Source organism: Aedes aegypti, chromosome 3 (assembly GCF_002204515.2).
Source record: "Aedes aegypti strain LVP_AGWG chromosome 3, AaegL5.0 Primary Assembly, whole genome shotgun sequence".
In the NCBI taxonomy this organism is placed as follows: Eukaryota; Metazoa; Arthropoda; class Insecta; order Diptera; family Culicidae; genus Aedes; species Aedes aegypti.
In genome coordinates, this window is record NC_035109.1 from 162,368,531 (window position 1) to 162,382,353 (window position 13,823).

At 40.6% G+C, this 13,823-nt stretch overlaps 1 protein-coding gene across 5 annotated transcripts in view; it reads right to left on the reverse strand.

The window, feature by feature from the left end:
• LOC110679566 (protein couch potato) overlaps nucleotides 1–13,823 on the reverse strand; it is a 592,279-nt gene that overhangs the window by 355,253 nt on the left and 223,203 nt on the right. The window lies entirely within an intron of this gene.

The window sequence follows — 13,823 nt, forward strand, 5'->3', positions numbered from 1 at the left end:
TAGCACCGGCTAATGGTCGTCGGGGTGCCTTTAAACTGGAAGCTTCCCTTGGGAGATCTTCCGTCGCCGGGGACTACTCTGAGTAGTACGTAACGTATCACCGGCATGAGTCGTCGGAGCGCATGTGAACCGGAAGCCATCCTCCAACCGGTGTCGCTACCACCAATTAGGTAAAATGAGTAGTCGCAGGGACACCGTAGCAATGTCGTAGTGAGCAACGTTTTTGACGACATTAAGCTCCAATAGTGAACTATCTTATACACAACAGGCCAGGCCTTATTAAATGGCAGGATCTGCAGAAAGAAATTAAAAAACGATTTTCACAATTGGTCGGTGCTCAGACAGACTGAACCAAGTGCTTTTACATGATTTCAGAAAAACGTACAACAGTCATTCGAAATATCCACTTTTTTGCACTATATGCTGTAATAATTGAACTTATCTATTTGATGATGCATTTGTATCGAAATAACATCTCAAAATCAGCAATGATGGAATTCTTTACGTATCTTTAGAACGTCAACATATTATTGAGTCCGGTCTGTCTTAACACCGACCTATTAAGAAACAAAAAAATTGAAAATAAAATTTCTCAATTGGACCCTGGCTCTTAGCCCTTTTGTTAATTAGGGAAACTTACGGCTTCGGCACCATTCGACTATTATCGGCAACAGAATCTCAAACGCCAAATATACAGTATTTTTCTATCAAAACACATCAGTGGAAACATTCTGATGATTCTTTGTTCTGCCCGCTTCCCGCTGGCGAGATTTCCGAGACTAAACAAACGATATCGCCGGAGATGTCATCAATTCAAGTGAGCACGCCACAAAATGCGACTGTTTTGGAGCTGCCGAAAAGATTCACCAGCAGTTGTTATGGGAAAGTTGCCAAAGAGATTGAGGTTGCCGACAATAGTCACACTGACAAGGGATGTTCGCAGCGTTCTAAAAACGTTTCCAAAAGCATTTTGACAAGTCTGTCGATGTGAATCGATAGAGGATTGAGCAACGCATAAATGTAAGTAGACAAACACGGAATTTGTCTACTGATGTCCGAGAAAATTACGAAAGAAGCACGGCATCGGCTTAAACTGCCGAGAATACGTAAGTTCCCCTATCTAAAATTAAAAAAAAAAACTCAGAAACCAATACCGGTATTGGAAGTGGGGAAACAAATTACTACTAACTAAAGAGCACAAAAACTTGCTTTGTAGTTTGAAAGCACACACAATTTTAATTTAGGACTTATTAGTCCAATAGAAAATCGAGTAACTCAGGACTTCGAACACATTCTCAATCAAGAGAACGTTTTCAAAAATTTCTGGGAGACTGATTTGGAAGAAGTGAGAACTATTATTTAAAAATATGAATACTCCTGGCGATGATGGAATTCTCTACATCCCTATCAAGAAACTTCCAGAAAGTAGCTTATCATTCTTAGTTAATATATTTAACAAATGTTTTCAATTGGCATATTTCCCTGACAAATGGAAAAATGCAAAAGTTGTTCCAATTTTAAAACCAGACAAAAAACCTACAGAAGCTATCGTGCAATCAGTTTGTTTTCCTCCATCAGTAAATTTTTTAATAAGGTCTTTTTGAACAGCATGATGGTCCACATCAATGAAAATTAAATTTTGGCAATGAACAGTTCGGATTCCGCCATGGACATTCGGCCACTTATCAACTTTTACGTGTAACAAATTTGATTCACTCCAAAAAATCTGAAGATAATTCTAGTGCTCTTGCTTGCTCTTCTAGATACAGAACTCCAGATCTGAAAGACTTCCTGTAAGAGCTGGTATTCCCCAAGGCAGCATTTTGGGACCAATATTATACATATAATGGTTAGAGTCCACGGCTACAAAGCACAGCCATGCTGAAGGTGTCTGGGTTCGATTCCCGGTCGGTCCAGGATCTTTTCGTAGTGGAAATTTTCTTGACTTCCCTGGGCATAGCGTACCATCGTACCTGCCACACGATATACGAATGCGAAAATGGCAACTTAGGCAAAGAAAGCTCTCAGTTAATTACTGTGGAAGTGCTCATAAGAACACTAAGCTGAGAAGCCGGCTCTGTCCCAGCGGGACGTTTATGCCAAGAAGAAGATTATATATATATATTTGCACATCTGACTTACCTGAATTACTTCAGGGATGTCAAACATCCTGGTTGGCTGATGACACAGACCTCCTGGGAGATTTCTCCTAATGCTTCCAAAACTTAATGAATAATATTCCCACATAAGCCAATAGCAAGACTTAAGCTTACTTTAATAAACGGTACAATCCAAGTCATTGTAATTTAATGTAATTTTAGTTCCAACAATGCAAGAAAACTGAATAGAAATAAGTAGCTGTAGCGAAGACGCTTATGAAATGCAAGAACTATCCGTAAGTATTAGGTTCTAACGAATTCATAATCATACCTTACAATTCTTGATTTTGCATGCCTTATTCATAAATTATAATTGTATTGGTTTAAGTAACTATTTCAGCAAGCAGAAACTCCAATAAATAGGAAATTTAGATTGTTATGCCTGAAATCATCTCAACACATTTGTAAAATATTGTTTATAAAGAATTTTTCATGAATTTTGTGCAACGTTCAGCTTTTGTTTCCGGAAAACCTTAAACTGTTCTAGAGCAATGCTGACTAGTTTACCATTTAGTGGATTAAATACTACACTAATTGAAGAATTATTCTTATGATTTTTATCTGACAAATTTTGGTTTAATTTGGACGCACCAGTCGCTATAACATGTAAAGGCAAACCAAAGAAATTGTACTGCTGGCACTAAACAACTGTCAACTTATATTGAAGATAGACATCTTCTTTTGGTTGTTAGTTACATAGCTATGAGTTTGAATACAAATTTCATGGAACAAATTATATATGATGTGGCTGTACTTTTCACTATTTTCTTCCATTTGGTACAACTGCTGTCCATGCTTTTAATTTCCATTTGTTTCACACACTATTAACACTGAAATTAAAAAGTACTAAAATTTAATTCTAACAGTTGAATTGGTAGTACTCGATCAAAAAATTAAACCTGGAAAGGAATGACTGAACAAACTATAACAAATAGTTGCCCAAAATCAACATCTAAAGTCCAAAAATTTTCATTAAGATTTACATGCGATTCGTTATACAAAATGTATCCATGAGATGCATGTAAAATTAATTGAAACCTGAGTGCATGGATTCACCAAATAACCTTGATTATTGTGCTGCAAAAACTATTTTAGTAACATGATGAAATTGGCTTCGTAATGCATTATAGAGCTTGAGCCTATAAAAATCCATTATATGTGGAACACTTTTAATGTAGTAATCACGGTTTGTCGTAGAGCACATTTAAACATGATAAGCGGCATTAAAATGCCTCAATAACCTATTAAAAGTTAATGATTAAATTGTGTTGATTTTTTTATTAAAAACTACGCCCAGATGCTACAAATTACTTAACCAAGCAACTCTAAATCATTTATTGTTGGTCAGTTCCATTTGATAGTCACGGCCAATGAAAACCCGTTAAAATATCTACAATTTTCTTTGAATTTTTAGACGTATACCATCGAAAGGACGTAACATCAAACGGGCTCTACGTTCTTCTAAGTGTTTTCCTAGACATGCAAGATAGCTATAGTAAACGACTTCTAAGTTCAGCTTTGGCGGAGACTTTTTTTCTTATAATAACGGTCTAGAGAGTCACGGTTATGTTTCCCACAGTTTCGAAATAATACACCTCACACAGGTCCTACTATAGGGGAAAAAGTGCCGCGATCGGTTAGTTCTGTTTGATCTTTCGACCTTGACGCTTGCTTTTGCCTAAGCGAGCGACGAGGGCAGGATCAAACATGTTGCGCGTCGATCTCGTAAGTGAAAAAGTGGCGTGATCGGGGAGTTCGGTTGGAGTAAGTTAAAAAGTGCCGCGATCGGTTAGTTCTTTTTGATCTTTCGACGACCTTGACGCTTGCTCCTGGGCAGTGCGTCAAGAAAGCCCGAGCTGTCGTCCGTGTTTTTTTTTTTCGGGTCGCGCGCCTATTTTTTTTTCTGAGTGCTAGCCGAGCAAACGAGTGAAGCTGAAAGTGGATTGTGGCTGCTCAGTCAAGGATAACGGATCAATTGGTGAGCTCGTTTCATGCTACTATTTCTAATCTATAAAATATGTATGACTGCACATTTAATCGTTACAATGGTGGGATGTAAATATGATGTTTCAACAAACTATGGATGGTTCGTCACTGTGAGTGTCGACACCAACTCTGATTCATGATTTATTTATGTTTAACATTTTTTTTCAGAACACCCCTTATATACCTTTATTTTTGTAATTAAAAAAACTTTGAATGGTTCGACACTACAAGTGTAGACTTGCGAAAGGTTCACTTTATTCAACAAACTTTGGATGGTTCGCCACTGTAAGTGTCGGCATAAGAATAAGAGTGTTCTATGATGTCCCAACCAATTGAGTCTTTCGTTTCTTTTCAAATGAGTAAAATATAATAACACATGCTTTCGTACTGACAGCTGTAGGAATATTACATTTAGGTATTTGTTCAACAAACTTTGAATGGCTCGTCACCTCAAGTGTCGGCATAATTTTCTTCTACATAGAAATTATATGAACAATTATATTTACGTATAAGCATGTATATATCTCACAAATCATTGTTTATCATGGTCTAATCGCTTATCAAAGTGAATCCTTTGACCCAACGATCCTCCCCATTAACAAACATCCCTCCCAGTAACCTTTGTGGAGATGCAGAGGCAAACACGGTCTCCAAATAGCAAAGGTTACACACTAACATTCCTTCCCTCAATCCCACCTGACTGCAAGGACGTGGCCGGCGCCGTTATTGACCTTGTATAAATAGAGGCACTGAGTTATGCACACTGAAGAAGATTATGGCCAATCCCAGCTGAACTTCTAGTTGATTCTTTGTGCATTTTCACTGACTTCGGTCAATCACGGAATAGCAACCATTGATATGTGTAGTCAGTCTAAGCTAAGCTAAGCTAAGCTAAGCTCACACAGGTCCTACTATAGGTAATAAATAATAGTTATAATGCAAAAAAGCGATTGAGGTGTCCAAACGCAAGTGACATTTCGATCGGTTTTCACTTAAGTATTTTGGAAAACTTCTACTCTTTTCAAGCTTTTCAACGGTATTATAGGAGATTGTTCGGTCTAACAGTTGAAGGATTGGCATATTTTTGTTTGGCTTCCATACAATAAGTATGGAATAAAAAAAATAATATACTTCGAAGCAGTAGCTGAGCTATTAAAAAGTAAGAAGTTCGATGGGGGCCCAAAATTCCATTTAATATTATAAATTTGATTTCTAGAAAACAAACTCGTTAACAATCAGATTAAAATTCAGTTTGAAGGTGACCTTGATTGGCAATGTGCAGGAGCCCATGATCAATGCTATTACTGATTAGAGTAGCCTAAATACCTATTCAAAATTCGTTCCAGAGTTGCTTAATATCAATCATATCAGCTGATGGCTGATGCTCTAAAACTATCAATATCATTTGCGAACTATCAATATCACTTTGATTTGACAACCAACACCAGTGATGCGACAGCGCACTCTAGATCATAATCAGTGCATAATGAGTGATCACGTGGTCATAATCCATGCTCTTATTGTTTTTCAGTGACCAACATATAGATTCAATCTATCTGAAGCATTGTTAAAAATATTGTACTGATAAATTGCCATTTTATGTGCTTAATTTAAGGCTAAACTTAACCCATCAGTGATATCCATAGTCTATCGCCATCAATGCACTGGTGATGGAATAACTAGCATGATACTGATAGGATACAAAATGATCCAAATTGTATCGCAGTCGGCCTGTCGAAATCGGCAAATTTTAGGCGTTGATAGTGACAGCGAGCAACTCTGATTCGTTCTCGACAATTTGGTTTAATTTTTAAATTCAGATGGATCTGCTTAAATTTGCGGGTCCATAATCGTATCTGGTTCTGAGTAGGAGGTTTATTACAGACCAAGCCAATTTTCATTTCAATTACATATATTCGTACACATTCAGAGCTGGTAGCAGGTCTCTTCTTAGAGGTTTAGTCTCTATTTTTAACGGAAGATTTCAAGAGTTAAGCAAAGTGGTATCTAAAGTATTTTTTTTCTATATTCTGCTTGTAGTGAATCCTGCTGCCAAATTCAAGACGTTCCAGAGAGACCTTCAGAGACTTTTATGTGATGTTTTTACAAATTTTTCAAGATTTCTACTAGTGATTTCAACAAACCTCTGGGATCTCCTTCAAAAATTTCTCTATTGATTCTCCCAAAAAAACGCTGTATGTTTCAAGAGAAGATTAGAAGAATTTCTTCGTTATTTATTCCAGAAAATCCACGAGTACTACAACGCTTATCTTAACCTTTTCTTTTATACTCCAGTTATAACTATATGAAATCTTCCAAAATTTCCTAAAGGAGTTCTTTTAAGAAAAAAATCATTTAACAGTTCTTAAAAAAAAAAATTGAAGATAATAATGAAGGAACTCTCTGAAGTAATTAATGAAGGAACTCTCTGGTTGAAATCTTTAAAAAAATTCTGATCGAAAAATCCTGAAGATATTGTAAACGGGAATCTTGATGGAAGTTTCAAGAAAATGATGATAAAATCATCGGGTATATTTTTAAGGTACTTATCATTTTATTGTATTTTTTTTTTTTTGAGTAATCTATATAAATAAAAATGGAATGGTGTTTGTATGTCACGAAATGGCTTCCGAACGGGTCAACGGATTCGAATGATTATTTTTCCGTTTTGTTCGTCAAGTGTTCCGACGTGTTTGTGTGTATAAAAACCCCAGGATTCTCATCGGGAAAGTCCAAAAAACGAGCGTGATCGGAACTGTCATTTTGTATGGGACGATCTTTAGCGTTTTTCAACAGCCTACTTGATGGCAAGACGAAGTTTGCCGGGACCACTAGTTAATAATAAAATCTCTGAGGTAACTTCAATGGTTTTCATTCGAAATACGCGTGTCTGGCAAAGGATACAAACTCTAGTGGAATTCAATGGTATAGTACTAAATTCGGTTTTTTCATCTACTCATAGGTATTATACTAAACAGCTCGAAGATTTACTATCATCAAGATTTTCAGCCCGTGGTTCATCGCCATATTACACTTCTATTCATTTATGGCCCTTCGGAACTTCCTCTTCTACTTATGGTCATGTTGATGATTAATAATTAATCATAGTATTCATAAGAACTGCTTTCTTGCCTGCCATTGCTAGGATTTTTAAATTTTGTGATAATCATACCGAGACATTCGAGAAAAAATTTCCATCCTCAAGGAGCCTGTTGTTCCTAAATTGGTAATCTTTCGTGCTTTCTGGAGACCTGACAAGTCACATAAAACAGCATGATTTGAAAAATAGGCCTCTATTACGATGTATTTGAGGAATGATAATTTTGAATTTCCATTCCCCATTGTCATTCTAAACAATATTGTAATGTCGCTGTATCGTATCTTGTTCGCACATGTTATCAGTACAGCTACAGATGCCCTACCACCTACCCTTTGTCCAAACAATCATTTCAATCTACGCCGGCTTTCATCTATAGCGCAAATGGAGGAAGACACCTGAGCGAACTCATCATTGTTCCCACACTGCCACGTGTTGTGTAGGCTCCCATTTTATTCTACATTGAATAATAACACGTTGCCTCGGTAGCTCTGATTCATCAAGTCATTTCACATCATTTGGATTTTGTATGCTTTGTTGCAAAAACGGATCGTATTTCCAATTAATTTAGTCAGAATGATGCCCTGACATTGGAATTTTGATTCCCCATCATTATCATTTTAATATTGTAATGTGACCTAAATTCCGGCAATCGTCGTTGCTGCACTAATTAGGCAACATATGAATACTTCGAATTATGTTCAGATGAAAAGCAAAGGAACACTGTTTTTCAGCAATATGAATTTGATTTTTCATATTTAATTGGTTCTTTAAGTGTCTCTGAATGGAACGAGTTCGCCCATTTACCTAGTCAAGTTCAAAGCCACAGTTCCTACTTTCTACTTTATTTTATCATTTTTAATTTCCCATCAGGGCTTCATCATTCCAGTAGCAAAAGCTAAAGAAAAAAAACAGAGCCCTTCGTGGCTTCCCCTCGATGGAATGCAATTTATCATCTCAAAGTGACCTCCACCGACGACGACGTAGTCAACCGAGGACGCTAAGAAAAACGAAAACTCCCCAAGAGCAAACTGACAGCAAAGCCAAACATCGGTGAAACACAAATGCAGATTTTCCACCAGAAATTTGCATGAAAATGAGCAACCCATTTATTTTGTCATTATTAAACCATCAGTTACTGTCGTTTGGCACAAGACAGCTTGCAGGACTTGCGGTACGCCAAAGCTTTCAATGATGTCTCCCCGCGAAGGGACCAACCAACCAACCAACACTCTGTTGCGAGAGAAGGAAGCTTCACCGTACCAACATACATATAGCTTGTTGGCAGCAATGCACAACTCAGGTAAGCCTTTCTCCATTTCTGCCAATCTCCGATGTCACGACCACACAGCCTTTTCCGTGAAGTGTGAGGAAGAGGTTCGCCTTCTGTAGGGGAAGATGGTACAAAATGCCAAGATAAGCTCAATCACGTTTTACAGAGTTATGGCATAGTTGTGCACAAATCTTGTAACGTATTATTAGTTTATAATATTTCCTATAGTGAATCAAAATAATATTCAGCAATACCCCTAACGTGTTTTTTTTCTGCAGCTTTGATCGAATACGCAGTGGCTGTTTGAAACGCGGATTGTTTATTCCATTTATTGATTTCATTATAAAAACGCTGAATTCGAGAAAAAATGTTTAATTATCACTTATTAGAACAAATTTTATTAAAATGTAAACTAAGATATATTGACCTACGATTAGGCATTTCAGTATTCGTTCTTATTTGATTTTGAAGCACGATCAAAGCAAGCGAAGAAAAACATTGCATCGACGAAAGAGAGCTCCAAAGGGAGAGCGTTGATGAAACCCGTTTTTCACAATTATTTACCATTGGGGGTAAGGGTTTTTATTTTACTGTCATGATAAACAATCCCCGAACATCATATAGCAGTTCCCCAAGTTTGCAGCTTGTTTAGATGGGTTTTACCATGCACTGTAATCCCCCTGATCAAATGAGAGCTGTAGCAGAAGATCATAAACAGACTCTCATGATGTGTTGCGGATCATGATTATTACCGAGAGCGATAAGCGATATTGCCAATTTTCTCTGAGTTCAATAACTTCCCAAAAGAGCATTTTGAACAACTTTCCTCAACACTTTTTCCACTGCCGGCATCTACAGCAAGCTGATCGCAGGAAAATGGCTGAAAGAAAAAGGGAAAAAACAAACAACACAAAGTTTCTTCATAAATCTTTCGTGCCGTTTAGCCTTCTCTGCTATTTCTTCTCTTGAACACTTCATGTCACATTTCTCGTAGTTTCTACCGCCGGCACCTTTCTCCCCTTAGTGCATTAGTGTTTATAGTTTTTAATAATTTTCAGTTTTCCACTATTTTGTTTTACTCAGCACTATCAGTGCCAAAGCCCGCTCCCAATGCAGCAGCAGCAGCATCATCCTGTCCTGGAATATAGTGTGAAGCCGCGTTCCATAGGTTGGGATAAAGTCTGACTAAACTTTATGACGTTGGCTGTGTAAACACATGAATTTATAATCTCCACACCAATCATGATCCAGTCAGATGGAGAGAACGGAGGAGTTGAAGTACCAACGTATCGGAACGGAGGAGCATAAACTTCTCGTGTGGAAAAGCCGACGTAGAGAAAAACAACCCAAGGAAACCGGAAGTATTATTTCAAACTGCAGTCGTACGACATATTCACTATCTGCCTTTCTCGGATCGGTTGGGGGGGAACGGGCGACTGAAGTGCTAACTAAGTTGCATCTACAATGTGAGCTTGAGATATGCATACACACACACTAAAGTTGGTGATGTAGGAGGTTTTCAGTGGAAGAATGGTATGAGGCGTAATTTGAACAACTGCTCCGATTATTGTGAATATGGTCGAAGCATATCATTCTGGTTTGATTTTATAACATAACACATTCATGTGCTTGAAAAAAGTTGGGCACTTAAAAAGTTAATCATCAATGTTTGACAATGCATTGTACTAATCGAGAAATATCATGATTCCGGCAAGGCCTGAACGTATAAAGGATCTATTGCCAACCATAGGTGACTTCCAGACCCTTACCTTACCACACTAATCCAATATACTTTTCATGACAACTGTGGTGATGCAGAGGTATATTCGGGCTCTAGTAACAATTGATATTTAACTAACATTCCTTCCCTTGCCCGACGACTTACTGGTAAAAGGTCGTAAAAGGCTGCTTGAAGCCAGAGCTGCTTTCAAACGCGAGATAACGCTGAGCAAGTGCGAGTGCTACAAGGAGCTGTGCCAAGCAGCTGACGCCAACCCTTGGGGGACGCTTATCGAATGGTCATGGCAAAAGTCAAGGGTCCATCAATGCCAGTTGAAACGTGTGCTCAAAAGCTGAAGGTTATTGTCGAGGGTCTATTCCCAACGCATGATACGACACCATGGCTACCCACACCGTATGTCGACAATAGAAGGAGCAAAAGCCGAAGATCGTCAGGTCTCCAATGACGAGCTTGTAGCAGCGGCGAAAGCATTAAAGGTGCGTTCAAGGCGGTGATCCTAGCGTACCCGTATATGTTCCGGAAGGTGATGCAGAAATGCCTGAACGAAGGTTACTTCCCAGATATATGGAAGATCCAGAAGCTGGTGCTGTTACCGAGGCCAGGAAAACCACCTTACTGAATACACTGTGGAGTCGGTCCTGGAGAGGGCAGATAAGGCTTCGAAGCAAAAACGTAGAGGAAATCAATACTGCGCCGTAGTTACGATTGACGTTAAAAGCGCGTTGAACAACGCCAGTTAGGAGACTATCGTCACAGCGCTGCATGGAATGCGGATTCCTGACTATATGTGCCGGATTCTGCAGAGCTACTTCGAGATTCGGGTTTTGGTGTATGTAACCGACGCCAGCCGAAAGGAGTTAAGAGTAACGGCGGTAGTTCTGCAAGGGCCCACACTGGCTTCGACGCAGTGGAATGATATGTACGACGGGGTCCTATCACTGGAGTTACCCATGGGCATCAAGATCGTCGGATTTGCTGGTGACGTCGTCCTAACAGTAATAGGCGAATCGCTGGAGGAGGTGGAAGTGCTAGCCACAGCGGTCGCTCAGACATCTGGGTGTAATGATAGACGATCGGCTAAACTTCAACGGCCACGTCGCCTATGCATGTGAGATGGCGGCAAAGGCGACCAACGCACTTACAAGGATCATGCCGAACGCTCATGGCCCGTGAAGCATTAGGAGGCGTCTTCTGGCTAGCGTATCGTCGTCGGTACAGAGATACGGAGTTCCGGCCTGGAGTGAAGCACTGCGAACCAAGCGCAATCGGGACAAGCTCAACAGCACGTTCGTTCCGGCTCATGGCTATGGGAGTAGCAAGCGCATACAGCACAATATCGTCGGAGGCAGTATGTGTGATCACCGGAATGATTCCGGTTTGCACCACCCTGGGAGAAGACATCGAGTGTTATCAGCGGAGAAGCACTAGACAGGTGAGGAAATTGGCGAGGACGGTTCGCTGGTCGAGTAGCAGCAAGAATGGGATGCCTTTGAGAATGGTGGGTGGACCCACAGACTCATCCCGAATGTGCCGACCTGGCGAAGTGAACTTCCACCTGACACAGTTCCTGTCAGGTTACGGTTGCTGGTATTTGCACCGGTTCGGCCACGCGCTGTCACCGTTCTGTCCCATGTGTAGGGAGAGAGAGGTAGCGCCAGAACACGTTGTCTTCGACTGCCCGAGGTACAACATGGAACGAAGCGCGGCGGCGGCTGCTTCTGGACAGGACTTCAATGCAGACAGAATGGTGAGCAAAATGGTAAGCGTTCCTGACCGTTGGAATCTGGCTAACATACAGTGGTAGAGATAACTCTATCTTGCAGAGAAACTGGCGGGAAAAGCAACGAAACGAGATGCAGAGAACAGTGCCTGGCATCGGGACGTCGGGAAGGCCGGAAGTCAACGCACAACCGGCATCGTTAGACCGACTTCGGCACTCAAGTCAGCCTGACGAAGAAAGGAGACGAAGATCTCCCCTTCGATAACTGTTGGTTGTTGGGGCACCATCAGTGCGGACTGGTGACAACCTTCAACGTCGCGGTAAATCAGGAGGAAAAGGAATTGAAAAGGGAAGAAGAGGATAAACGACAGTAGGAGACAGATAAGTGGAGGAAGAAGAAATGGCAGTCTTCTCAACATGCAAGAGCAAACCACAAGCAAGAGCACAGAGCGGGAAAACGTCAAGAGCGTAATAGAAGTGCAGATACACATTATTAAGTTGATACGTGCAATTCGAAACGAGTTATCGGGTTGCAAACAAGTTGTCCAGCTCGCATTGATGGAGATAGATAGAAAGGAACGAAAGACGGCTTTTTGAGAAGCTAAGACTGCACTCAAACGGGAGATCTAACTTATTAAATCTAATTGCTACAAGGAGCTGTGCCGCGACGCAGACACCAATCCGCAGGGTAATGCGTATCATGTCCTATGGCAAATATCAAGGGCCCCTCGACGCCAGATGAGATGTGCCCAGACAAACTGAAGTTGGTTATGGAGGATCTCTTTTCGAAGCACGATCCAAAGTCCTGACCACCAATGCCGTATGGTAAAGACGCAGAAGCGATCGCTTAGGACCGGCAATTGTCTAACGACGAGCTTGTAGAAATGGTGAAACGAAGAAAATCGAAGAAAGCCCCTGGTCCGAATGAAATACCGAACGTAGCGCTAAAAGCTGCCATCCTGGCATATCCGAACTTATTCAGGAAGATGATGCATGAGTGTCTTGACAAAGGTAACATTCCAGGCATATGGAAGATCCAAAAACTGGTATTGCCTGCCAAGAGAAACCACTTGGAGACCCAGCCTCGTTTAAGCCTGCTAGATACGCTCAGGAAACTCCTAACGGGTTGACGAAGTGTACGGAGAGTGAGCGCGGTAGTCGCAAATGCAGTTTGGATTCCGCAACGGCGTATCGACGATAGACACAATTCGAGCAGTACTCGAGGGTGATGGAAAGGCATCGAAGCAGAAACGAATAGAAGATCGATACTGCGCCGTGGTAACGATAGTTGTGAGAACCACATTCAATAGCAGCAGCTGGGAGGCCATTGCGGCATCATTGCATAGAATGCAGGTTCTCGACTATCTGTGCCAGATCTCAAAGAGCTACTTCCAGAGCAGAATCTTGGTGGACGAAACAAATGAAGGGCAGAAGTCAATGTAAGTGACAGCGGGCGTCCCTCAAGGTTCCATCCTCAGTCCAACTCTTTGGGATGGAATGTATGACGGAGTCTTGATACTGTGGCCACCCAGAGAAGCGAAGATTGTTGGTTTTGAGAATGATGTGTCACTAATGGTGAAGGGAAACAATTGACGCATGGCTGGATGCGTGGAGTCAAAATGCAGATAGCTAACTACAAAACAGAGGTACTACTAGCCAGCAACTACAAGGTGGTTTAGCAGATGGAGGTCAACGTCGGAAGGTATGTAATTGCATCGAAGAGCATATTGAAACACCTGGCTCAATTTTAACGCAACGTTGATTACGCATGCGAAAAGTCCGAGAAGGCAATGAACGCAATGGAGAGAATCAAGCCAAACATGGGCAGCTCAAAAAGCCGTACATGA